This window comes from Nomascus leucogenys, chromosome 7b, assembly GCF_006542625.1.
Source record: "Nomascus leucogenys isolate Asia chromosome 7b, Asia_NLE_v1, whole genome shotgun sequence".
In the NCBI taxonomy this organism is placed as follows: domain Eukaryota; kingdom Metazoa; phylum Chordata; class Mammalia; order Primates; family Hylobatidae; genus Nomascus; species Nomascus leucogenys.
In genome coordinates, this window is record NC_044387.1 from 105,093,435 (window position 1) to 105,118,701 (window position 25,267).

At 43.4% G+C, this 25,267-nt stretch overlaps 1 long non-coding RNA gene across 1 annotated transcript; it reads right to left on the reverse strand.

The window, feature by feature from the left end:
* Positions 1–2,746: 2,746 nt before the first annotated feature.
* On the reverse strand, positions 2,747–15,181 carry LOC100588187. Its single transcript, XR_001116089.2, has 3 exons — positions 14,997–15,181; positions 9,944–10,048; positions 2,747–4,365 (listed from the first exon to the last, which is right to left on the reverse strand). It is a non-coding gene; the product is annotated as an uncharacterized LOC100588187 (long non-coding RNA).
* Between the last annotated feature and the right edge of the window lie 10,086 nt (positions 15,182–25,267).

Consider the following 25,267-nt stretch of genomic DNA (forward strand, 5'->3'; position numbering starts at 1 on the left):
TGGTATGAAACACTCTACCAACTAAAAACCTGTGGGAGAACCCTCCTCAAGGCATTTATATTATATAATTGTGGGGATAAGACTCAGAAATGAAAAACTAATTTCATTTGTGAAATGCATTTTTAAAAAGGCAGTAGAGGATAAGAACCAAATGAATGGTATATAGGAAGTCAGTGATATGAACTCACAGAAGTATTGAGGAGGGAGGTTTTGAATTGGTCCTTTCGTGATGAGCAAAATTCAGAGGATAAAGTAAGCGGAGGAGAAACTTCACACTGGGGAAATAATGAAAGCAAAGGGCTGATTGAGAGCTGGCGAAGGGCTGAAAATCATACAGAAGAGTGTGGAGTTCATTGGAATTTATGAAGTTGGTGCTGAGTTGTCTTGTTTACCATTATCCCCAGCACCTAGCATATAGCTTGGCATAACTATGTGTTGGATGAATGGATTTTTAAAAAATGAATGAATAAGCCATAGGGGGCTACTGCAGATTCTTATTTACAATAACTTAAAGAAAATGATGCTTATGGGAGACTAACCTGACAGCAGTGATCATGATGAGCTGGACTGAATAGAGAAGACGGTGAAGAACAGACCAACTCCTGGGAGGTCACATGAAGTATGGATATATGGATCTGCTCCAGGTGGTGCCTGCAGGTCTAAGAAACAGTTGAAGGAACACATAAGAGTCACCAATGGAGATGAATGGTCAGGCAGAAGGAGGAGTCAAAGATGACTGGAAGAATGGCGGTGTGTTTATGTGGCCTATTGAGTTGTAAGAGAGGGGAATGTTTCAGGAGGATTGCCATAGGAGAAGGTGACGTTTAGGGGCAGGAATAGGGAGGGCATGAAGGTGTGGAGTCCCTAGTCTAATTGCAGAGAGGAGCATCAGAGTCATCTGCTCTTGTGGGCAAATGCCTCACGTGAAACGTTCAGGCTTCTAGTCCTCTGTCTTCTTGTAAGCTAAGTTAATTTCCTCTGCAATTCTGTAGCAATACAAACTCATTAAATAACCAAATCAGGAAAGTGTGTCTGTGATGTAGTTCCATCACCTTTGATTTCTCCTTTGTTTTTCTGTGATCCTGCAGATGAAGGCTATTTTTTGTTTTGTATGTTCTAAGTAGGGGTGAGGGTTCTGCTTTGCTTGCTTCTGAACTGGAGAATGCTGTTGGTGAGGTCCCCAAAGGCAGCAGGAAGAGCCCTGGGGTGGAAAGTGACGCTTGCTGTTGTTATTGTACCCGCTATTGTACCCACCCTGTGGGGAAGGCTATGCAGCCAATGAATGGTCTAGTCAAAGCCTGGGCCTGCCTGTCTCTGGACCCCACATCTGTGGAGGGCTTTATAAAGAGGGTAAATTTCTGTCTGGACCAGCCAAGTGAAGACTTGCCCAAAGGCAGGTGTATATTTAGATGACTGCCTCCAGTTGTTTCCCTCCCACAGTGGTGTCTCTGTGGAAGTACATCTGTTACATGTGGATCAAAGTCATCTTGCCATGCAGTTCACAGCATCCATGTTTTTGTCTTGTCAGAAGGAAAATAACGGCCTACAGAATTCTGATAGTGGTGGCAGCGACACCTGGACGGTCAGAAATAATGCACGTGAGAGATGAAGGGGGCTTATCCCTAGGTGATAACAGTGACAGTGGAAAAAGTGGATGTAGTAGCAATGGATGTTGCAATAGGACTGTGTCTTTTCTTTTTCTTCTTCTTCTTCTTCTTCTTCTTCTTCTTCTTCTTCTTCTTCTTCTTCTTCTTCTTCTTCTTTCTTCTTCTTCTTTCTTCTTCTTCTTCTTTCTTCTTCTTCTCCTTCTCCGTCTCCTTCTTCTCCTTCTCCTTCTTCTTGTTCTTTTTTTTTTTAAGACTGAGTTTCACTCTGTTGCCTAGGCTGGAGTGCAGTGGCATGATCTCGGCTCACTGCAACCTCCGCCTCCTGGGTTCAAGTGATTCTCATGCCTCAGCCTCCTGAGTAGCTGGGATTTCAGGCACATGCCACCATGCCCAGCTCATTTTTTTGTATTTTAGTAGAGACAGGGTTTCACCATGTTGACCAGGCTGGTCTCAAACTCCTGATCTCAAGTGATCCACCTGCCTCGGCCTCCCAAAGTGCTGGGATTACAGGCATGAGCAATAGGACTGTTTCTTGAATGGATGGGATTGGGTGGTGGTGATCAGGGGGGAAGAAGAGTAGGAAACTAGAAGACTCAAGAATGACTTCTAGGTATTTGCCCTGAAAAAAACCCGATGGATCATGGCGCCAACTATTAAGATGAAAAAGACTTAGGTAGGAGCCAGTGTGTGGGGAAAATAAAAAATTCTGTTTTGGAGATGTGAAGTTTGAGATGTCTATTACTCATCTAAGTGGAGTTTGCAAGTAGGCAGTCAGATATGCATCTCAGGGGAGTTCAGGGCTAAGATTCAAATTTGGGAGATGGATTTTTGCAAATCTCCTACCTCCTTCTCAGGCATTAGTTTAAGATAAGGAGAGGGTAGAACTGCTTCTTGACTTACCAGAAATGAGGAGCAGGTGCTATTGTTCACTCGTACTTTTGTCCATCCCTCAAATATTTATGGAATACTTTCAGTGCTAGGTACTGTGCTGACTTTTATGGACTGGATGAGCAGATACAGGTACAGACACCACTCTCACTGAGTTTGACATCCAGGGCTGTGCAGTAGAAAGTGAGCCTACTACATAAGCTGAAATTTTCTAATGGCCACGTTGAAAAGGTCAAAAGAAAGAGGTGGAGTTAATTTTAATAATCTATTTTATTTAACCCAATATATCAAAAATTAGTACCATTTCAACATGTAATCAATATAAAATTACTGAGATATTTTATGTTCTTTTTCTCATACTGTCTTCAAAATCTGTTGTGTCTCTTACACACAGCACATCTCAATTCAGACTTAGCCACTTTTCAAGTGCTCGATAGCCCAGATCTAGAGGATGCTGTAGAACTTGGCTCCTCGATGTCTAAACCATCCCCCCTCTTTCCTGCCCATTGGTGATCTCCGGACCTTTGGGGACTGTTGGGAGCTCCAGCGTGCTGTAAAATAGTGAGGTGTAAACCTTGGGCACACAGCCCCAGAGCAGAACCCCAGTCCACCTTGCCCAAAGTGCCAGCAATGGCAGCCTGATGATAGAGGTGCCATCATCACACAGATCAGTATCCAGCTGTTCCTAGCCACACCTGGATTAATTAGTGACCATTGGAAGATAATTGCTGTGTTTTAAAACTGAGAGCATTGCCACCATGTACCATGGTAAATATGTTTGTTAACAAGGTAAAAAAAAATGTTTTTTAGTAAAAGCAACTTCAATCCTGGTGTCTCCCCCGACAACTCCCCTTGTCCTGTTTCCCTGGCACTGGGTGCTGACTATTAGGCAGCATTTCTTCTCTGAATCCCACCGCCTGGGCACAGGAGAGATCAGAATGTGTTTGGGGAATGAACGAGCTCAAGAATGGGAGGCTTACTCTGTGACTCACGAGAGGAGAATGTGTGGGACTTTTGATATTGGTTCCTTTTTCGAATGACAGACACAGACAATGATGAATGCTCTCTCTTCTCATCAGGAGAGCTCAATATGAGCATTTCTTTCCGTAACAAGTATGCGTCATGGCTGGCTGGCTCCTCCCCATAACAAGCAGTTTAAAGGTGAACAAAAATGGGTCTTGACGATAGCAGCTTTTGGAAGCCGAGGCGCAGTACAGAAGGTCAGACAGGAATGGCTTGTCTTCCGCTGCAACATGGGGCTTCATCGGAAGCACCGCTGCTGAGGAACAACCACCTCCTCCCGACCATCACAAGCTGCCCAGGCAAACATGCTGCTAGCAGTGGCTGTTTCCCTGCCTAACTTTCCACCAGAAGATTCCTCCGTGTCTACGGGCGGACCCAGGCCAATCTTGGCATGCATGTTTAAGTTTGTCTGACCTTTCTATCTTTTGCCTTCCTTTTCACTAGAGAACCTGAGCACTAGGTTCTCCTGTATTATTTATTTTATCTTATTCTTTTTTTAATTTTTTGAGGCAGGGCCTTGCTCTGTCACTGAGGCTGAAGTGCAATGGTGTGGCCATAGCTCACTCCTGGGCTCAAGTGATCCTCCAGCCTCAGCCTCTAGAGTAGCTGGTATTACAGATGTGCAGCACCACAGCCAGCTAATTTCTTTTCTTTCTTTCTTTTTTTCTTTTTTTTGTAGAGATGGGAGTCTTGCTGTATTGCCTACGTTGGTCTCCAACTCCTGGGCTCAAGTGATCCTCTTGCCTCAGCCTCCCAAAGTGCTGGGATCACAGGTGTGAGCCACCACATCTGGGCAGATTCTTCTTTAGGTTCCTGAGCCTGGAGAGATGGCCTGAAGGGGCATCTGCTGCAAAGGAATGAGATAAGCTGTGATAATCTGGGTCCTCCAAGAAGCAGAGGCCATAGATTTTATCAGGGAGCTGGAGAAAAGTGGGATGACCATTGGACTGCAATGCAAGTCTGACTCCAAACGAAGGAGAGGAAAGGTTGTATAGAGGCCTCCTTGGCTCCAGGGAAATTTCAGCAAGGCAGAAGAGAAGTGCTGAGACAATATTCTAGGCAGAGGAACCCCATGTCTCTCAGGAAGGGGACTGCCTAGTGCCTCTGCCATGCCCCATCATGGGTGTGGAGCAGCCCATGGAAAGAGGGGCCTCAGCACAGGCCAGGTTGGATTCAGAGCATAGAGTGGCAGCTGGTGCCCTGGGCCAGATGTGCTCCCAACTGGAGGCACTTTCTCACAACTGCTGTGTAGGCCTGGGTCCACGTTGTTTCATGAGGAAAAGCCATGCGGGTGCTGCCTGGCACATATGTAGAGCAAGTGCCATATGACACGGTGGAAGGTGCCCCGGAATTGGCATCAATGTCCCGGGTCAAGTCCCTGATCCATCACTTATTATTAGTTCATGATCTTAGGTGAGTCACTAAACCTCTCAGAGCCTTGGTTTCTTGATCTTAAAATAATACCTGTCTTACAGTATGGTTGTAGAGTGAAACTAGCTCTTGTGATAAGGAGTGCTTTGTATAATGTTGACACAAATGCACACGTGGTAACAAAAGCAACAAAGCACAACTATTAAAGACCGATGACAGGAGCTCTGGAATTTTGCTATAAGCAGTCCGTGGCAATGATAGAGATGTGTCTGTCTCTGTGATTATACTTGCACGAAAATGCACACCATGCCAGTATACAAATTCCACAGGGTCTCAGTCACTTAGCAGATGTCAGTTGTCTTGACTGTTCTGGGCAGGTATTTATAAAAATAAAAAAATTAAAAGCATTTCAGAAAACCGTATTTTTTTAAACAAAAGATGGCTATTCTGCAGCTGCTAAATAATTCAAAGTCAGCAGTAATTCATAGTGAGTCAGCAGTAGTTTCTTACTGCTTCCCACTGCTTTTTTTCCTTTTCTGCTTGTAAGATGAAGACACTGGCGATGAAAGGGCCGAGGTGTTTTAGTTCCCGGAAGTCTTTTGGTCTTTTTTTTTTTTTTTCTTTTAAGATGGAATCTCTCTCTGTCGCCCAGACTGGAGTAGAGTGGTGCAATCTCGGCTCACCACAACCTCCACCCCCAGGGTTCAAGCAATTCTCCTGCCTTAGCCTCCCAAGTACGTGGGATTACAGGCAAGTGCCACCAGACCCGACTAATTTTGTATTTTTAGTAGAGATGGGGTTTCTCCATGTTGGTCAGGCTGGTCTCGAACTCCTGACCTCAAGTGATCCACCTGCCTCGGCCTCCCAAAGTCCTGGGATTACAGGCGTGAGTCACCATGCCTGGCCGCTTGGGTTTTGTGTTAGGGAAATTTTGAGATCCGAAAGGCTGTGGAGCAACCTGTTAGCGATGACGCGTGAGCTCACAGGAAGAGGCAGTGGCTCCAAGGCCTCATCCAGAGACCCAGATCCCAGGGCAGATTCACTCATTTTGTCAACGATTCTAGGGGATGGGGAGACGGGAGCTGGAAAAATAAACCGGAAAGACTTCGTGGGTTTATTTTTAAACAGATGAAGGTTTCAGAACAAGGTAAATTTTATGCAGGAAAAAGGGGTGGCAGTAGATGATCTAGCGTTAGAACCTCAGCATGGCCCTGGGGCTGTGAGCAAATGAAATTAGACGTGGGACTGGTGGGAACCAGGTAGCCGAGGGTGGAGGCCCAACCAGAGCTGAGGGATTCACACCATTAACAATGACTGACTGTGAAGAAGCAGATCACCCCACCTGAGGACAGCCCCGAAGGAAGACGTGCTTTTACCACCACCCAAGGATGAAAGGCAGTGATTTCTCCTTCCAATCCAGCCCCAAAGCTGTGGCTCTCCTTACCAGTTTTCCTTTCCTTCTGGCCATGCAACCTCTTCTGCTCCATGGCCAGTTCAGAGGACACTTGACTCCAGCAGGAGGGGACAAAGCAGTCACCATTCAGGAGCCTGACTAAATCTGGGCTTCTGACACCGTGGGCCTCAGACTACCCACATCAGCGCCACGTGGGCAGCTTGTTAAGGAGGCGACTTGCATCAGCCCACCCAGATCTGCCCATTCAGAATGCCTGGAAGGGGACTCCAGAACCTGTGTGCCCCTCCCCCATCTTCCTCAAGGCATTCTTTTGCCCACAAAAATGTAAGAATCACCGGGTGCGGTGGCTTGTGCCTGTAATCCCAGCACTTTGGGAGGCCGAGGAGAGCGGATCACGAGGTCAGGAGTTCAAGACCAGCCTGGCCAACATAGTGAAACCCCGTCTCTACTAAAAATATAAAAATCAGCCGGGCGTGGTGGCCCGTGCCTGTAATCCCAGCTACTTGGGAGGCCGAGGCAGAAGAATCGCTTGAACCCGGGAGGCAGAGGTTGCAGTGAGCTGAGATTGCACCACTGCACTCCAGCCTGGGCAACGAGAGAAAAACTCCATCTCAAAAAAAAAAAAAAAAATTGTGAGATCCAATTAAATGCTCTCTAAGCTGCCAGATCAAAAATACTGTGACTTCAGAATCCTGGTTTGAGAAAAATGATCTTATTTCTCAGTAATTTATAGTTTTAAAAGTTTAATCTTCTTTCTCCCCTGAGTATTATCTCTCCATCTTTAAGTCCCAACAAATTATTTATAAAATAATGTATGGGCTGGGCGCCTCACACCTGTAATCCCAGCACTTTGGGAGGCCGAGGTGGGTGGATCACCTGAGGTCAGGAGTTCGAGACCAGCCTGGCCAACACGGTGAAACTCTGTCTCTACTAAAAATACAAAAATTAGCTGGGTGTGGTGGCATGTGCCTGTAGTCCCAGCTACTCAGGAGGCTGGGGCAGGAGAATCACTTGAACCCAGGAGGCGGAGGTTGCAGTGAGCCGAGATTGCATCATTGCACTCCAGCCTGGGGGACAAGAGTGAGACTTCGACTCAAAAATAATAATAATAGTAATAATAATAATGATGATGGTATATGAAGTTTATTATGTGCAGAAACCTATGTTGTGCATGGAGGAAAAATATATGAGGCACCCTGCCCTTAAGGTGTTTCTAGGCTGGAAGAGGAGCTGAAAAGGTGTGGAACCAACTTTGCCGCAAGGCAGAGGGTGCTCCCAGGGCTGGTAATCCAGGAAGCTTCCCTTCCGGGTCAGTTGATAAGTATCCTAAATCTCAATCCTGGCAATAAGTACTGTATAAATGATAGAATCAAAGGTCTCCAAGATTTCAGAAGAGGGAGATAGGAAAACTGGCGGGAGCAGTGAGAGAAGCTTCAGAGAGGAAGTGGCATTTGAGAGAGGCCTTTAAGGATAAGTCGTATTTCACTGGGCAGAAAACATTCTGGAAGAGATGACATGAGAAAGGCATAGTGGTGGGGAATTGCAAAATGTACTGCAGAACAGGGGGAAGCTCATTTTGACGTGAGTGGAGACAGGTTTCACTGGAAAGCTGGGATGGTGTATCAGTTCTCAGTTGCTGCATAATACACCACTCCAAAATCTAAAGGCTTAAAACAACAATAGTCGTTTCTTTTGCTCGTGGATCTACAGCTTGTCTGTGTTCCACCCTGTCAGCTTAATGGGACCCGGAGAGACCACTTTCAAAGTGGCTCCCTCACATGGCTGGAAAGTTGGAGGTAGCTGTCTGTTCCTTTTGTGGGCTTCTCTATGGCTTGAACTTCCTCACAGCAGTTTGATTTCAAGAGAGCCAGGTGAAAGCTGTATTGCCACTTATGACGTAGCTTTTGGAGTCATAGTATCACTTCTGCTGCGGTCACAAGACAACATCCAAATTCAAAGAGAGAGAGCAAAGACTCCTCTCAGTGGAGGAGTGTCAAAGTCATCATAAGAAGAGAACGTGAGAAGGGAGATATTATTGTAGCCAATTTTGGAAAATACATGTAAAACTGTAACGCACGAAATACACGAAAACTCTAATCAGGCATTAAATAATAATATAAAGTTTTAAAAAAACACAAATTTCATTATATATCACAATAACCTTTCAAATAGGCAAAGCAAGTATTATTTGTATTTTGCAAATAAAGGAATACAACTCAGAGAATTGGAGTAGAAAGGTGGATTTGCAATGAATTTAATGAAGTTTTCACTTTTAGAGCCCCTCACTAGCACTGACACCTTCTTCCAAGGCCCCAAAGGGGACCCAGAATTGTGTTCACATGGTCATATGTTTCGTAAATGTTCAGAGGTAAAGTATCTTCACTACAACTAGTTAAGTCTGCTGTACCTTCACTTCAGCCTCCCCTCCATCACATTTCCCCTTGTGTCAGGTGTTACTGGGCATTTTGGAGACCCAGTTAAGGGGAAATTGAGTTATAGCAATATTTAGTTTTGGTGGAGTAGGTTATAATGATGTGGTTTTCAGTAACTTCAACATATGGTTAAGTTATTACTGGGCACCCCAGTGTAGAAATGACTTCCAGGAATACTCCTATGGCTTACTGACTAACTCAAACAGCATTGTGACGCCAAACTCCAGGACCAGAGGTCATACTGTGGTATAACTGTATCTTCTAGTAACCAGAATTCGCATGAAAATGTATGGGTAGTGGAGAAAAACAAGGTTTGAAAAGTACATCACCAGAAGCTAGTCTGTGGAGAATTCTTCCAATCAGACATAAAATTACAAGGACAATACCTTTGTGTATAGTTCTGGCTTTTAAAATCTTTTGAATGTTTCACACATTCAAAGAACAAACTTAAAATGAATAAGGTCTGGCAAGGTTACAGGATTAAGAGCAATGTACAAATATTAATTGTATATAGTAGCAATGAGCAAACCGAAAATGAAATTAAGAAAGTAATTTCACTTAAGATAAAAATTCTAAAATACTTAGAAGTAAATTTAACAAAGATGTACAAAACTTATGCTGTGAAAACTACAAAGCTTTGTTGAAATAAATCAAAGAAGAAACCAAATAAATGTAAAAACAGTCTATGGTCATGGATTGGAAGATTTAATATTCTCGAGATGTCAGTATTAACAAGATGTATGTTATACTTTAGTTTTTAAAAAATGGCCAAAAATGTGCTGGGATAGTCGAATATGATTCATCCTTCCCAGACCCACATGACCTGAACGCTATGATGCGTTATAATGGCAGGGAGAGGAATTTTGGATTCAACCTGATCTGAATTGGAACCCTGGCTTTATTATTTACTAATGTATGTCTTTCCTCATTTTCTCTTGATGTTGCTGGTTCTGATTTTCTTCATTTACTCAATAAGGATGACAAATAGCTACTCTTCAGGGTTGCTGTGGGGATCAGATATGATACAAGTAAAGGGCTGGCACCACTGGTTTCCTAATCCCAACTCCCTTCCCTCTTGCCCATGTCCCATGCAGGTACTGGAAAACCCAAGCGTTGACTCTCCAGGCCAGCCTCACACCTAAGAACGCCATGGGATGCAGTTTCAGACAGTGAGAAATCTGCTGGGGATGCCTGGGAAAGGGACATACCTGGCAGGTGCCACTCCATGGCCTTCTCGCTGCCTTGAATTGGGACATGAGCCTGAGTTGCAGCAGCCGTCTTGTGACTGAGAGGTGGCAAGCAGGAGGAAGAGGCTAAGAGAGTAGAGACGCTGTTGAGCTGCTGAAGCACAGTGAGCGGCCACTTCTCCATGCTTCTTGCTATTTGACCGTTAAGCTAGTGCAAGTTACTTTTCTGGTCAGAATGCATTCATAACTGAAACACGCTTTAAAATATGACTACTATTATTAAATGCAGCATAAAGCTTTCCGTAGCTGCTACATGATCACACCCACTGCTGTCTCAGACTGACCAGTAGCCAACTAAACATCACAGCAAGTACCGTTGCCAGCCTCTGCCTTCTTGTACTTGTGGAGTTTGTTTAAATCTGAATTCAGGACTCACCCTGTTAAATTTTACCTCCTTAGCTCTATCCCCTTCTTTTCAGAGATTTGCAATTCAAATTAGTATTATAACCTCAATTGATACATAGCTGTGACCAGTCAGAAATCATCGAATCATCCCCCCGCTTTAGAAAGCATAAGAAGCTATAGTTGCATTTCATATTAATCCTCTCCTATGCTTTCTCCTACCGTACAGCGTCAACATCTCCTTTCTCTCAGAAAGACCTCATCTTACTTGAGGTGATATTTGAGTACGTAGTTCCTTTCAGGGTACTGGGGACCTTTTGGTGGTAGGGTGGAGAGTGTGCACCACGGAGACTAGTCACCAAGAGTCCCTGCAGTTACGTCTGTGTATCCTGTGCTGGTGAAGGGTGGGTGGGCTTTATGCAAATCTCTGCTTGGCTGCAGAGTCTCCCAGTGAGATGAGCAAGGGTGCTTTGAAGTCAGTGTTGAAACCCCAGAAGAGCAGGAAATGATGCTGTTCCTGCCCAAAGGCAGAATGAAATGCAAGGAAAGGAGAAAAACATGATGACATGAGTATTAAGAAAGATGCTGTTTACAGGAACTCTCTGAAAGACTGCAGTTCAGAGCCACTGCCAATTAAGAAAGTTAATGATGACTTGCAGCAGGTTTGCAGAAAGTAAAAGGAAAGTGAGGCTATTTAATTGCCACCATAATAGAAGAACTTGTAGAAAATAAGAATGGGATCGCAATCATTATTAACTCATAAAAACTTCTAGGGTGCCATTTTCAATATGACAGTGTGCAGGGATACTGCGGTCTAGCATTACTTCCAGTTTAGACAGGCGGAAATACATACAGTTTCTCATCTGTACGAGATAAGGTGACATAAAATGAAGCTGATCGGGCTAGTTCATTGGATAAAACCAACAACGAAGGGAAATAAGTAACTATTTATGCAACATGGTAACTATCTACATTGTTCATTAGCAGACAATGTTTGTAACTGGAGATGAAATGCATGAAGCATGTTTGGGAAAGGAATAAATGGGATGTAACCATGGAAGTCCTATGCTTAACCAGGGTGGGGAGGGGGGCAGGGATTTAGAGAACTTCAATTAGACAGGCTTTGTGGAGAAAGTGTGTGTCTAAGAATTACTTGCAAAGTGAGCTGTGTCAGGGAGTTTGTTCCCGGTGCATGCTCCAAGATATGTTGGATAACAGTTGAGTGCAACTCATGATGGAATTACACAACTCCAAGATACAGTTGGGTAGTTGGGTAACAGTTGAGCGTAATCATGATGGAAGAGATGAAGAGACTTTTTGAATGTGTCTGAGAGGAGTGAAATGAATCCTACAATGATAATAATAATAATTGCTATTATTTTTTCAGACACGTGTGAAACCAGAAAAAAATAAATTAGGTGAAAGAATCTTCATTCCTGGTGACACCTTAGAAGAAGAAACAGACAATCTTGGATGGATTTGTTAAAGATCAGAGGATCCATGATGTCATCCAAAATGGTGGGATTGGGGGCAAACAGATCTAGTTGATGAGTGGGGTTAGCAACAGTGAGACCTGAAAGAGAAAACAAGTTAACAGACGCCAGACTAAGTGCAGGACTAACCTGCACCCTAAGAGGGTGCAGGCTCAGGAACCAGTCCGTGAGGAGTTGTGCCATAGTAAGGGGTAGAGATGAACTGAAGCTCGCTCAGGATTGTCAGCGGTGTTGGCCTCTCCGAGAACTAAAAATAGCCTCCTTCTTTGTCTTGCTATTACTTCCAAGCCACAGCCGAGTTCTCTCTCTATACTTACACCTCAGATGAATGGGCAGTGCCTGTGGCTGTGGCCAGTGTCTTTTATTCCCACCTGGTTCCTCCCAGTCTGTGTTCCATGTTGTCACTGCCCCAACTGCAGCAGCCTTTTCCTAGTCCTCAATCTTTTCTCCCCACAGCAGCCCTGGGCACAGTAGTCCTCCCTCGCCTTTTGAGGAACTCCTTCCTGTTACCTGACTGCTGTGGTCTACGTGACCATCTTACCTCTTCCTCTGCATTTTCCCTGTGTCTGTCACTGACTCTCTCCCGCATCCTGCTCCCCAACTGTGGGCACCCCAGATGTGTCAATCCTCATTCTCTGATTTTCTCTCTTTATACTAGACTCTAATTCACCTTTATTCATCTATACTCCCAGAGTCAAGTTTTGATTATGTATCTATAACCAAATGGCATATATCTCTAACTATCTATCTACCTACCTATCTATCTATCATCTATCTATCTATCTATCTATCATCTATCTATCTATCTATCTATCTATCTATCTATCATCTATCTATCTATGCCATCTCATTTCATGTCTTCAGGAAATATCTGTTAGCTGTTTTTCTCCAGATTATCATCCTTAAGCACTGTTGTGGTAGCAGTGGTGGTGGTGGTAGTGCTAGTAGTAACAGCAACAACTTCTATCATATAGTAAATGCTAACTATATCTCAGGTACTTTAGTAAAATCTCATTTAAGCCTTTCAATGCTATACATTGATATTGCTGTTGAACACATTTTATAGAGGAGGAAACAGAATCTCAGCAGGTTTAACTGTGGTTCCCAGTCACACAGCTAACACAGAACATGGCCTTGAACTCAGATTTTGTCTGACTAAAGTTGGTCATCCTATTTCTGTGCTAAAACTTCTACGGCAGTCCCTGTTGCTTACCAGGTGAGGCCCAGCATCCTCATTGACCATCCCAGATCTCCGTAACGTAGCTCCACTGATCTGCCCCAGTGACTGCCTTCTGCTCCCAGAGTGGCACCTCCTTAACCACCCTCACCTTCCTACGCAGTGGAAGTGCAGACATGAATCCTGAGTCTGCCATTTAGTACTTCTCTAAAACTGACTTTTTGTATTTGTAAAATACCCACTTCGCAATCTCAGGATTGCTGTGAGCATCGTGTATGAGTGCAAAGGGCCCGGCATGGTGCAAGGGACATGATAGGTGCATAACGAATAGGACCCACTGAGGCTGTTACTCATATTTTTGCTCTTGTGCCTTTATTCATGTTATTCTCTACATATGAAATGTTTGTACTTCCTATTGCTCTGTCTGGCCTGACAGTCTTTAAGGGCTAAATTCCATCTTTACTAAATGTTTCCTTGGCTCTAGCTCACATTGATCTCTCGCCTCTGCAATTCTGAATGCACTTTCTTTTTTTTTTTTTTTTTTTTGAGACAGAGTCTCGCTCTGTCACCCAGGCTGGAGTGCAGTGGCGTGATCTCGGCTCACTGCAAGCTCCGCCTCCTGGGTTCATGCCATTCTCCTGCCTCAGCCTCCTGAGTAGCTGGGACTACAGGCGCCCGCCACCACGCCCAGCTAATTTTTTTGTATTTTTAGTAGAGATGGGGGTTTCAGCATGTTAGCCAGGATGGTCTCGATCTCCTGACCTCATGATCCGCCCGCCTCGGCCTCCCAAAGTGCTGGGATTACAGGCGTGAGCCACTGCGCCCGGCCCTCCGAATGCACTTTCTATATACACCAGGTGGCTGGTGTTATCTACTGTCTTATTCTTGAATGGCTTCAGGTAAGCGAGCCTCATAAGTTACTGGTGAGCTTGCTTGTATTTCTTCTGTTCTCCTCTCAGAGCTACTGGCACACTGTACCAAAGCGATTTGTTCATTGATTGATGGAGAAATGTAAACATTGGGACAAATCAGAGAGAAAAAAGGGCAAATTGGACATTATCTTGTTCGATTTCAGTTGGCAGTCAATGGTTTGTGTTCAAATTATCCTGCAGAGGCTTGAACCAGGAGGGGAGGTTCAGAAAACAGATGGTGGGAAAGAGACGTAGATCTCTGTGTTATGGAGCTTTGACTTTAAAATTATTTCTCTTAAAGAAGAGATAGACCCAAAAGGAAATGATCTGAGATAAATTTCCAGGGAACAGTAAGACAGAAGTACCACTAAATATGAAGAGGCAGTGGGCTGGGAATAATGAGAGAAGACCCAGGCAATCATGCCTGTAAGTTACGATAAAGAAAACAGGAAGCACATTTCGACAGAAAAACCATACTTTACATTAAAGCAGTGAGATTGTGTCTGTTCCAAGAGTGAGAGGGAAAGCCTGCAACAACCTCAGGGACCCAGTGAATTAGGTCACGGGAAGCCCAGGGCCTCTTTTGCTAGCTGCTAATGAAGGGAATTAGATAACCATGTTATTTTGAAAGAAAACAGATTATGTTTATTGAATGATCTAAAAGAAGCGAAAAGGGCTAGGTAAAGATGCCATGTTTTGGATTCTGATGTTGAGTCACACCAGGGCGCCCGTTCTTCTGTATTCACGAAATGCCCAAATAGGGAGAGGTCTTGCCAGGCCTGTGAACTCGCCACTGTGGGTGAGCAACAAAAGTACCTTGAAAGGAAGCGTGTGCGTTTGTGGCTTTGAGCCCCTTTTCCTATTCTGCTGAAGATTAGGAAATTATAGGTTATATTGCTTGACATGAAGACAGAGTAAATGGTAGGAGTGTTGTAAATCACCTGCGAAGCACCGTCTTTGACCATGCCGTATAGCAAGGCTACCCAAAACACTCCAGTCTCTAATTTGTTCAACTTAAAGAATAAGAGGGATATGTCAGTCAGGGCCTGCTAACTGCTGTATCCGACAACCCCAGATCCCTAACAACTTACCTCACAGTCATCAGGGGCTAGACAAGCGACCTTCCACACGATAATTCAGAGACACTGCTCCATTCCTGCAGTTCTCCAGTCCTCAGCACAGGGTCTCAAGATCATCTGGCATCAACCAGTCAGCAAATGTCGGAAGAGGAAAGACAGCTTCCTTAGTTCCTAAGAGACAGCATCTCGTTTTCACCACATTCCATTGGGGAGAACTACTCATATGGCCACACCTAGACGCAGTGGTGACTGGAAAGTTAATTTGATTGTGTTTCCAGGAAAAGGAGATAGGCTTGGTGAGTCAATCTCTCTAGAGGAAAATATGGAATTGGGTTGGATTAAAAAAAAAAATCCAGGCTGGGCGTGGTGGCTCATGCCTGTAATCCCAGCACTTTGGGAGGCCAAGGCGGGTGGATCACCAGAGGTCAGGAGTTCGAGACCAGCATGGCCACCATGGTAAAACTCCGTCTGGATTAAAAATTAAAAAAAAAAAAAATTAGCCAGGTGTGGTGGTGGGCGCCTGTAATTCCAGCTACTGAGGACACTGAGGCAGGAGAATAGCTTGAACCCGGGAGGCAGACCTTGCAGTGAGTTGAGACTGCACCACTGCACTCCAGCCTGGTTGACAGAGTGAGACTCCGTCTCAAAAAAAAAAAAATTCAGGTAATGATTTAATGTTTCTATCAAGCAATATGCCTATAAACATGGAATGATTGAATTTTCAGTTTCAAATACATGTTTTGGGTTGTGAAGACTCAAAAAGCTTGTGGGTCTCTTTGTTTTTGTCAAAGTCTATGAGTAAACGAGGATTGCAGAAGTCTACTTGTGGAATGAATACATTAGTAAATTAATGAAGCTTTCTCCTATACTGAAAGAAGAGTATAAGGTCATGACTCATGGTCATGAGGTAGGAAATAATTCTGCTCACCAACAAACAAGGACATTTAAAATCTCTAAAAAAGCAGAAATGAGAAAGGAAGCATGAAAAATAATCATTTAGCCAACAGTTACAGCACCTCCTGACAGACAGAAAGCGCAGGGTATTGACATAATTTAAATCCAGTGACTTCCGTGTTTCCTAATAGAATCAGAGTGATACTGCATTTTAAAAGTTATTTTTATTATTTCATGTCTCCAAACCATTTTCAGAGGGAAATTATCATGGCTGTCACAACAGTAGCTTAATACACAAGGTTGATGGTATTTTACAAAAGTGCCACAAGTGGATTTTAAAGTTAAAAAAAAAAAAGGGCTGAGTGCAGTGGCTCATGCCTGTAATCCCAGCACTGTGGGAGGCTGAGTTGGGTGGATCACCTGAGGTCAGGAGTTTGAGACCAGCCTGGACAACATGGTGAAACCCTGTCTCTACTAAAAATACAAAAATTATCTAGGTGTGGTCGTGCGCGCCTGTAATCCCAGCTACTCTGGAGGCTGAGGCAGGGGAATCACTTGAACCTGGGAGGCAGAGGTTGCAGTGAACTGAGATTGCACCACTATACTCCAGCCTGGGTGACAGAGGGAGACTCCATCTCAAAAATAAAAAATAATAAATAAGGTTAAAAAAAAGATCAGTATGATATAGCTTACTTGAATAGAAAAGATGATTCTTGAACAATAGCATGAGGCAAATGAGTTGAAAATAAAGACTAGAGGTCTTCACCTACGGCAGAGAAAATTTTCACTCTCCCCTACCCCCCAGAAGACAGACAGACCTACCCCAAGATTAAAATGACATTAGCCCCATAAGCATGTTTCCCTCCTCAGGTAACAAAGAAGATACCTCAGTTCTAAATCCACATAGTTTTAAAGATGTCATATATTTAATGCTCTTTTTTCTTTTTTTTTTTTTTTTTTTTGAGATGGAGTCTTGCTGTGTCACCCAGGCTGGAGTGCAGTGGCGCGATCTTGGCTCACTGCAACCTCTGCCTCCCGGATTCAAGCAATTCTCTGCCTCAGCCTCCCGAGTAGCTGGGATTGCAGGTGCCCACCACCATATCCAGCTAATTTTTGTGTTTTTAGTAGAGACGGGGTTTCACCATCTTGGCCAGTCTGGTCTTGAACTCCTGACCTCGTGATTCACCTGCCTTGGCCTCCCAAAGTGCTGGGATTACAGGCGTGAGCCACCATACCCAGCCTAATGCTCATTCTAACCAGAAGCAAGTAAAGCCTCAGGGCAGTAAAATGATTTGCCACATGTCACAGTTGCAGTAAACAGTTCGAGTCCACTCCATAAAGAGATACTAGCAATCCTACAGTTTGTCGAAACCCAGGCTTCTAGGATAACAAAACATTCTAGGTTCTTTGACAAAATGGGTGATGGGAAGTAAGGAGGAGGGCCTAGTTTCTGAAGCTGCAGGTCATGGAAGGAGCTTGCCCTCAGGCTGGCAAGGCCCAGGAGTGGGGGGTGCAGGCGGCCTTCAAGTGCCCGGGAGCCAAGAGGAAGTGCTGCTGTCCCCTGAAATCTTTTTATGGTAGGAACTGACACTGTGGGTCTGTTCAAGTCCCCAAGATGGGGACAGGCTGGGGGCTGTGGACACAGACGCAAGGCCCCTCACTGGCAGTCATGGCCAGGCCAAGGAGCCCAGGTCAGGGCTGCTGGCTTATTCTCAAGCCCCCCAGGGATGTGAAGAGGCGTGCAGAGACTCACGTTTTGCACCCACAGAGTCCAGGACTGGGGTGTTAGAAGTGGGGTAGATTTAGTGGACGCAGCAGATTAAGTGCATGTGAAGAGCACACCAGCAGCTCTGCATCTCCCAAAGGTCCCAGCTGGTCCTCTGAAGACCTGGGATCACAACTCCACATCGTCACCTTGGGGTCCCAAAGGTCCCAGCTGGTCCTCTGAAGACCTGGGATCACAACTTGACATCGTCACCTTGGGGTTGTAGACCCAGGCAAGTAGTTTGTACTCATGACAGTGCAGCTCCTTTCTTTGAAAGGGGGGAATAAGACAGCTGATAAGTAGGCCAGACCTCAGTGAGCTCACCATGTGCAAAGTTCACACCTGGAGCAGATGGCGGAGTTGCTGGAGGCTCAAAGGCTCTGAGGCACGCGGAAGTGGCTTCAGGGCAGGGCAAGAGGGGCTGTTACACTTTCCAGTCACCTCTTCTCTGGCACCAGCAACCCATTCTTCCAGATTTTTCCTCACAGTTCCGTTATACATTTTCTCCCCATATGATAAAGTGTTGGGTTAGACTGAGGCCATTAAGAAAGGGCTACCTATCTAGATAATTTCATAACCTCTACCTATTTAAGTAAAATGTTACTGAAATGTTACTAACAGTCAACATTATTGAATCTTTCATCAGTTGCCAGGTTCTATGGTAGATGCTCTTTTTTTATCTTCATTACCCTCCTGCGGTAACCCCACAACCTGGTGTCTATGACTAGCACCAATTTATAAATGGGGACACTGAGGTACACAGAGGTTACAACCATCAAATGGTGGAATCGGGACTTGAACTCAGGAAGCCTGAGCTTTATAACCTCCAAACTACATAGCCTTCCTTAGAGAAAACTACTAGATCATAAACAAGTCAGAACAGAGAGTAGAGAAGAAATTTTCCATGGAAGAGCTGATAATTGGAGATTTTGGGGAGAGGGAGATGAAAAGAATTGAAATGGAGAAGAAAAATCCGTTTTTGTGGGGGAAAATATAAAAAGTAAGATTTGTCTTGGAATGAGATTAAAATGAAACCATCAAAGCTGGTTTTATTTATTCATCATATACTCATAAATTAAACCTCCATTCATTAGCTAAAATTAAACATGCTATCAGCCTTGAGGGGACTCACAGTCCAAAAACCAGATGTTCCTACACTTCCAAAATCTAGTTCAATGATGAGAGAGGTTTCTGACGGAGAGGGAGTGGAAGTTACTGCCTAAAATAGATCCCTAGGCCAAGGGATACAGAAGAATAACAGTAGCCAAAGATGCCAGGGATCATCGTGTGGATCTCTTTCATCTCATACTCCACGGGGCGCAGGCTGCCAGAGATGAGAGACAGCTGTGGGGTCTGAGGGATTCCTCCTATCTCCGCACAGAGGAGGTGGGGCGTGCGGCGGTGTCCCTTTGCAGCCATGATCAAGGAAGCAGAGTTTCATTCATCTGGGTCAGACTGCCACTTCTAATATCAGCCAAGATCAGACAAGAATGAACAAAAACTCAGGGTCAATTAGTTGGGTATGGAAAGGAAATGTAGAAATGAGGCCACTGGGGACTTTTTGCATTGCAAAGCCCTGAAATTCTCGGTTTTGCTATGTTGCAAGAGGAGCCCCAAATTAGCAAAGATTTCTTGGAGGAAAGGTGCTCAGCCCTTTCATTTATTAACCTCTGCCTGATATTTTCAGATAGCTTTTCGAGTCTCTAGAAGGGTTATGGCCTGGTATAAGCAGAGGAGGGGTCAAGACAATTATCCAAGAGCTATTGCAGGACTATTGTTAAAAGAATAAGAATCCTAGCACCAAAAAAAGAGAAGCTCTGGATCTTTTGAACACCGATGTAAACGCCCACTGGGTGGAGTGAGGGGGGTTGACAGATCACGGGAGTCAGGATGACTCTGGAAGCCAGAAAGCCCAAAGCATTGCTGGGAGACAGCAGGATGGCGGACTGAGCAGGCGCCACTCTCTTGGTCCGTAAGTTCCGATCCTCCTGCGTCCCTCCTTCATCATCATCGGACCTGGTCCTCTCTGTATTGATGAGGTGTGTGCTCACAGCATAAGCCCAGAAGGAAGAGGAAAATTAACAATCATCTCAGGCCAACATTGATTTCATAATTGCCTCCCTTCTTCCATTTATATTTTCCCCATACATAAAAATACAATGCCCTTTGGAAAGATTTGGAAAATATAGAAAGGGGCAAAAAAGAAAGAATCTTCTTATAACCCCAGTGTCCGTTCCCCCTCCACTAGAGCAAGGGGCTGTTTGTCTTGTTGACCAAGCTCTGTCCCCAGAACCAGAAGAGTAACTGGCACAAGTAAGGGTTCAATAGAATTATCTTTTTTTCAATGAATCAATGAATACTCTGAGATTACATCTTAATATCTCATTACACATTGTCCTATATCTCAAAGCATGCGTTTTTAAAAAAATCATGTATATGGTTTTTTTCTACGCATTTTCTATTGTGGTAAAATATACTAACATAAAAGTTACCATTTTAGCCACTTTCAAGTGTAAATTCAGTGGCAGTGTTTCTTCACAATGTAGTGCAACCATTACCACACCCAGTTCCAGAACTTTTTCTGGAAAAAGAAACTGAAACTCTGTACTCACCAAAGAATAATCCTCCATTCCTGCTTTCCCCCAGCCCCTGATAACCTCTATTCTACTTGCTGTCTCTAATAATTTGCCTATTCTAGGTAACTCCTATAAGTGGAATCATAGAGTATTTATCGTTTTGTGTCTGGCCTATTTCAGTTAGATAATGTTCTCAAGGTTTACTCATGTTGTCACATATAGTGCCATTTAATTCCTTTTAAAGGCTAAAGAATGGCTGGATGTGGTGGCTCATGCCTGTAATCCCAGCACTTTGGGAGTTGACCAGGTGACTCTAAAGTTTATGGGAAAATTAAAAGGACCACAAACATTCTACGCATGTTTGTGCGTGGATCATCTGAGGTGGGTGGATCATCTGAGGTCAGGAGATCGAGACCAGTCTGGCCAACGTGGCGAAACCCCATCTATGCTAATAATACAAAAATTAGCCAGGCGTGGTGGTGCACGCCTGTAGTCCCAGCTACTTGGGAGGCTGAGTCAGGGAGAATCTCTTCAACCCAGGAAGCAGAGGTTGCAGTGAGCCAAGATTGCACCACTGCACTCCAACCTGGGTGACAAGAGCGACATCTATCTCAAAAAAATAAAATAAAAAATAAAGGCTAAAGAATATTCCATTGCATGTATGTCAATGCTACGTGTTGTTTCTCATCCATCTGCTGCTGGTAAGCATTTGGGCTGTTTCCAGTGTATCCAGTTTGCATCTCCTTCTTTCACTTTAAAATTACTAGCATTTCTTCATTTTATTAAATTGCCTTCAGGAAACATTTCTTCTGATTGACTGCCAGTCTCACTATAGGTGGACACGGTAATCTAATCATTTTGGTGTGTGTGTGTGAACATTTAGGTGATTTCATACTTTTGCCACGGCAAATAAGGCTGCAGCACTCTCAGACATAAAACTTTAGCCAAGTGTATGATCAATATTATTTTCAAAGGATAGATTCCTAGAAGGTGAAACACTGTGATGAAGGATATAAAATTCTAAACATCTCCATGTTTTCTTTCCAATTTGTTTGTCAAGTGACTTTCCAGATAGGTTGTACCGGTGTGTACTTTTCCACATGTGCATAAGAAAATTAGTTTATTACACTCTTGCCAGCATGGAGTGTTATCATTTATGATGTCTTTGCTAATTTGATTGATGGAAAATGGTGTTCTGTTGATTTAACGTGCTTTAGATTGGTTACTTGACCTTCCTCTGGGGTAACTCCTTCTGTTTGTGGTCCTTTTAATTTTCCCATAAACTTTAGAGTCACCTGGTCAACTGTCACAAAAAATAAACCTGAAACTTCTTTTGTTTTTGTTTTTGTTTCTTTTGAGACAGAGTCTTGCACTGTCGCCCAAGCTGGAGTGCAGTGGCGCAATCTTGGCTCACTGCAACCTCCACCTCCCAGGTTCAAGTGATTCTCCTGCTTCAGCCTCTAGAGTAGCTGGGATTACAGGCACCCACCAACATGCTCAGCTAATTTTTGTATTTTTAGTAGAGACAGGGTTTCACCGTGTTGGCCAGGCTGGTCTCGAACTCCTGACCTCAAGTGATCCGTCCGCCTCGGCCTCCCAAAGTGCTGGGATTACAAGTGTGAGCCACTGTGCCCAACCTGGAACTTCTTTTGACTCTATAGATTAATTCATGGAGACTGACATATTCTGTATTACAATATAGAAGCTACTAACCCATAAACATGATATAACTTTTCACTTATTATGTTTTAAAATTTCGCTTAATAATATTTTTACAGTTTTACTGAAGATGTCTTACATGTCTTTATTTAGGTTTATTTTTACTTGTTGATGATAAGTTTAATGCTATTATAAAAGGTATAATTGATTTTTTATATTTTTGCTTGCTGTTGGGATAAAAATATAGACTTGGTTTTTGCATCTGTTATCCAGCAACCTTGGTAAACTTAAATTTAGTAGTTCATCTGTAGATTCTTTGGGATTTCTTCTTCTTCTTCTCCTTCTCCTTCTCCTTCTCCTTCTTCTTCTTCTTTCTTCTTCTTCTTCTTTTTTTTCAGACAGGGTCTCCTTCTGTCACCTGGGCTGGAGTACAGTGGCATGATCATGGCTCACCACGACCTCAAGTGGTCCTCCTGCCTCAGCCTCTCGAGTAGCTGAACTACAGGCATGCCACCAAGCCTGTATTTTTTTCCCTGATTTTCTGTAAAGATAGGGGTCTCCCTGTGTTGCCCAGGCTGGTCTTGAACTCCTAAGCTCAAGAGATCCTCCTGCCTCAGGCTCCCAAAGTGCTGGGATTATAGACGTGAGCCACCATGCCCAGTGGATTTTCTGTGTACATCACTCAATTGCCTGTAAATAGGGACAGGTTTAGTCCTGTGTTCACATTCTTATGCTTGCTTACTTTCTATTGCTTATCAGATTGGCCAGGACACTCTTCTCTATTCTCAATTTCAGAGGGAAAGTTTTTAACATTTAATCAAAATGTTTGTGTAAGTTTTTTGTTGGTGCATTTTATCAGATTCAAGCAGTTCTAGCTATATTTGCTAAAAGATATGATCATGAATGTATACTGAATTTCATCAAATTCCTTTTCAGCATTTATCTAGAAGGCAGTGTTATGTTTTCTCCTTTTCTCTGTCAATGAGATGAATTTTACGTTTTCAAATATTTAACCATTCTTACTCTTGAAATAGGCCAATTTGGTCACAATGTATTCACCTTTTCAGACATTGCTGTTTTCGTTTTGCAAGAATGACAAAAAAAAAAAAACCCCATGGGCCAGGCGTGAGAGCTAGTTCTTTGAAAAGACAAGCAAAGTCATAAGTCCCTGGTGGGATGGATCAAAGAAAAGAGAGAAAGTTTATATATATATATATATATATATATATATATATATATATATTTGATTTGTTTTCTATTCTATTTAGTTCTCCTCTTTCGATACTTTCTCTCTTTTACTATCTTTGAGTTTAACTTGGTATTTTTCTAACTTTTTGAGACAGATGCTGGGATGTTACATAATATATACAATACATACATAATTAAAACATATATATGTGTAGGTTTTTATCCACAGCTCCTGTCTCATAACTCCCATAGCTCTTGCTGTAGTCTTGTAATAATGTTGGGGAACTTCAGGCCTCAGAAGCAGGACTCAGAAAACAAAATCTCTCTCTTTCTCTGAACTTCTCCTGCCCTCCTTTCACTTGCCCAAGGCAGGGCTCAACTATTCCCCCATCTGATTGTGTGTCATAAGACCCTCATTTCAGAAGGGCTTCTGCCCCACACCCTGGAAGAATGTACGCCGCACAAAGAGGCCAAGAAGAATCTCAACAGGCACGCCTTGCTGGGTGTCCCCACTCAGTCGATGAGTATTAGATCAGACCCTTTTTGTCCAATCACATATCTACATGGTTGTCAAGCATGCTGCCCAGTGAAGTCTCCACAAAGGGCCCAAGAGGATAGGGTACAGAGAGCTTTTGCTCTAGCTGAACACATGGAGGTTCCTGTAGGAGGTGCCCCCTGGAAAGACCTGGAAGCTCTGTGTCCCTTCCCCAACACCTCGCCCTATGCATCTTTTCATCTGTGTCCTTTGTAATATCGTTCATAGTAAGCTGGTAAACTTGAGTGTCTTTCTGAGTTTTCTGAGAGCAAATTAATCAAATAGAAAGAGGTGATTGTGGGAACACCAACTCGAAGCTCATTGGTCAGAACCTCCTGAGGCCCAGACTTGCCACTAGTGTCTGAGGTGGGAGCATTCTTGGGGACTTTGCTTCAGCCCGTGGGATCTGACACTCTCTCCAGGTAGATAATGCTGGAGTTGAATTAGGACACCCAGCTGGGGTGTTGGCTGCAGAATTGCTTTGCTTTCTTGGTGTTTGGGGAGAAACCCCCACATTTGATCACAGAAGTCTTCTGTGTTGATTGTTGTTGTACAGTGAAAGAATAGCAATAAAGCACTTTGAGTGTGTTTTTTCCACTCTCAGAGATGCTGACATTATTGTTTTGCAGCCTTTTTCTTTTCTATTATGTGTACTATATGGGTATAAATTGTCCTCAGTGGCTTTAGCCACCCATTACCAACATTCTTTGTAATATTTTCATTTTCATTCTACTAAAATATGTTCCTATATATATTGCTTTTTCTTCTTTGATTTATGGATTATTTAAAGGATAATTCTCAATATCCACATATGGAGGGATCTTCAAATTATCCTCTTATAGTCTACTTATAATGTAGTTCTCCTAGCCAGGCAACAACCTCTTTTATTTCAAGCCTTTGATATTTGTTGAGATTGGATTTAGAATCAGCATGTGGTAATTTTTATAAATACTCCAAGTGTGCTTTCAAACGAATGAATTCTACAGCATTAGGTGAAATAGTCTTTATATGTCAGGTAGATCGAGTTTTTTCATTGTGAAGTTCAAATCTATTTTTTGTCTTTAAAAATATGTATTTGAATTTTTAATTAATTAATTAATTTTTTGTGATAGAGTCTTGTTCTGTCACTCAGGCTGCAGTACAGTGGTGAGATCATAGCTCACTGCAGCCTCAAACTCCTGGGTGTGTGTAATCAAGGAGTGTCTGTGACAGTGTTTCTGGAAGAAATTAGCATTTGAATCAGTGGACTGAGTAAAGAAGATCCCCCTCACCAGTGTGGGGGGGGGCATCACCATTCCACTGCAGGCCCCAATCGAATGCAAAAGTGGAGGAAAGACAAATTTGCTCCCTGCTTAAGCTGGAACATCCATCTTCTCTCATCCCCGGACACCAGCACTGCTTGTCCTTAAGCCTTTGGACTTGGACTGGGACTTCTATCACTGAAACAGAACCACACCACTGGCTTTCCTGGGCTTTGAGCTTGCAGACTACAGATCATAAGCCTTCCTGGCCCCCATAATCACAGGAGCAAATCCCTTATACTAAATCTCTTTTATCTATCTATCTATCTATCTATCTATCTATCTATCTATCTATCTATCATCTATCTATGTATCTATCATCTATCTATCTATCATCTATCTATCATCTATCTATCAATTATCTA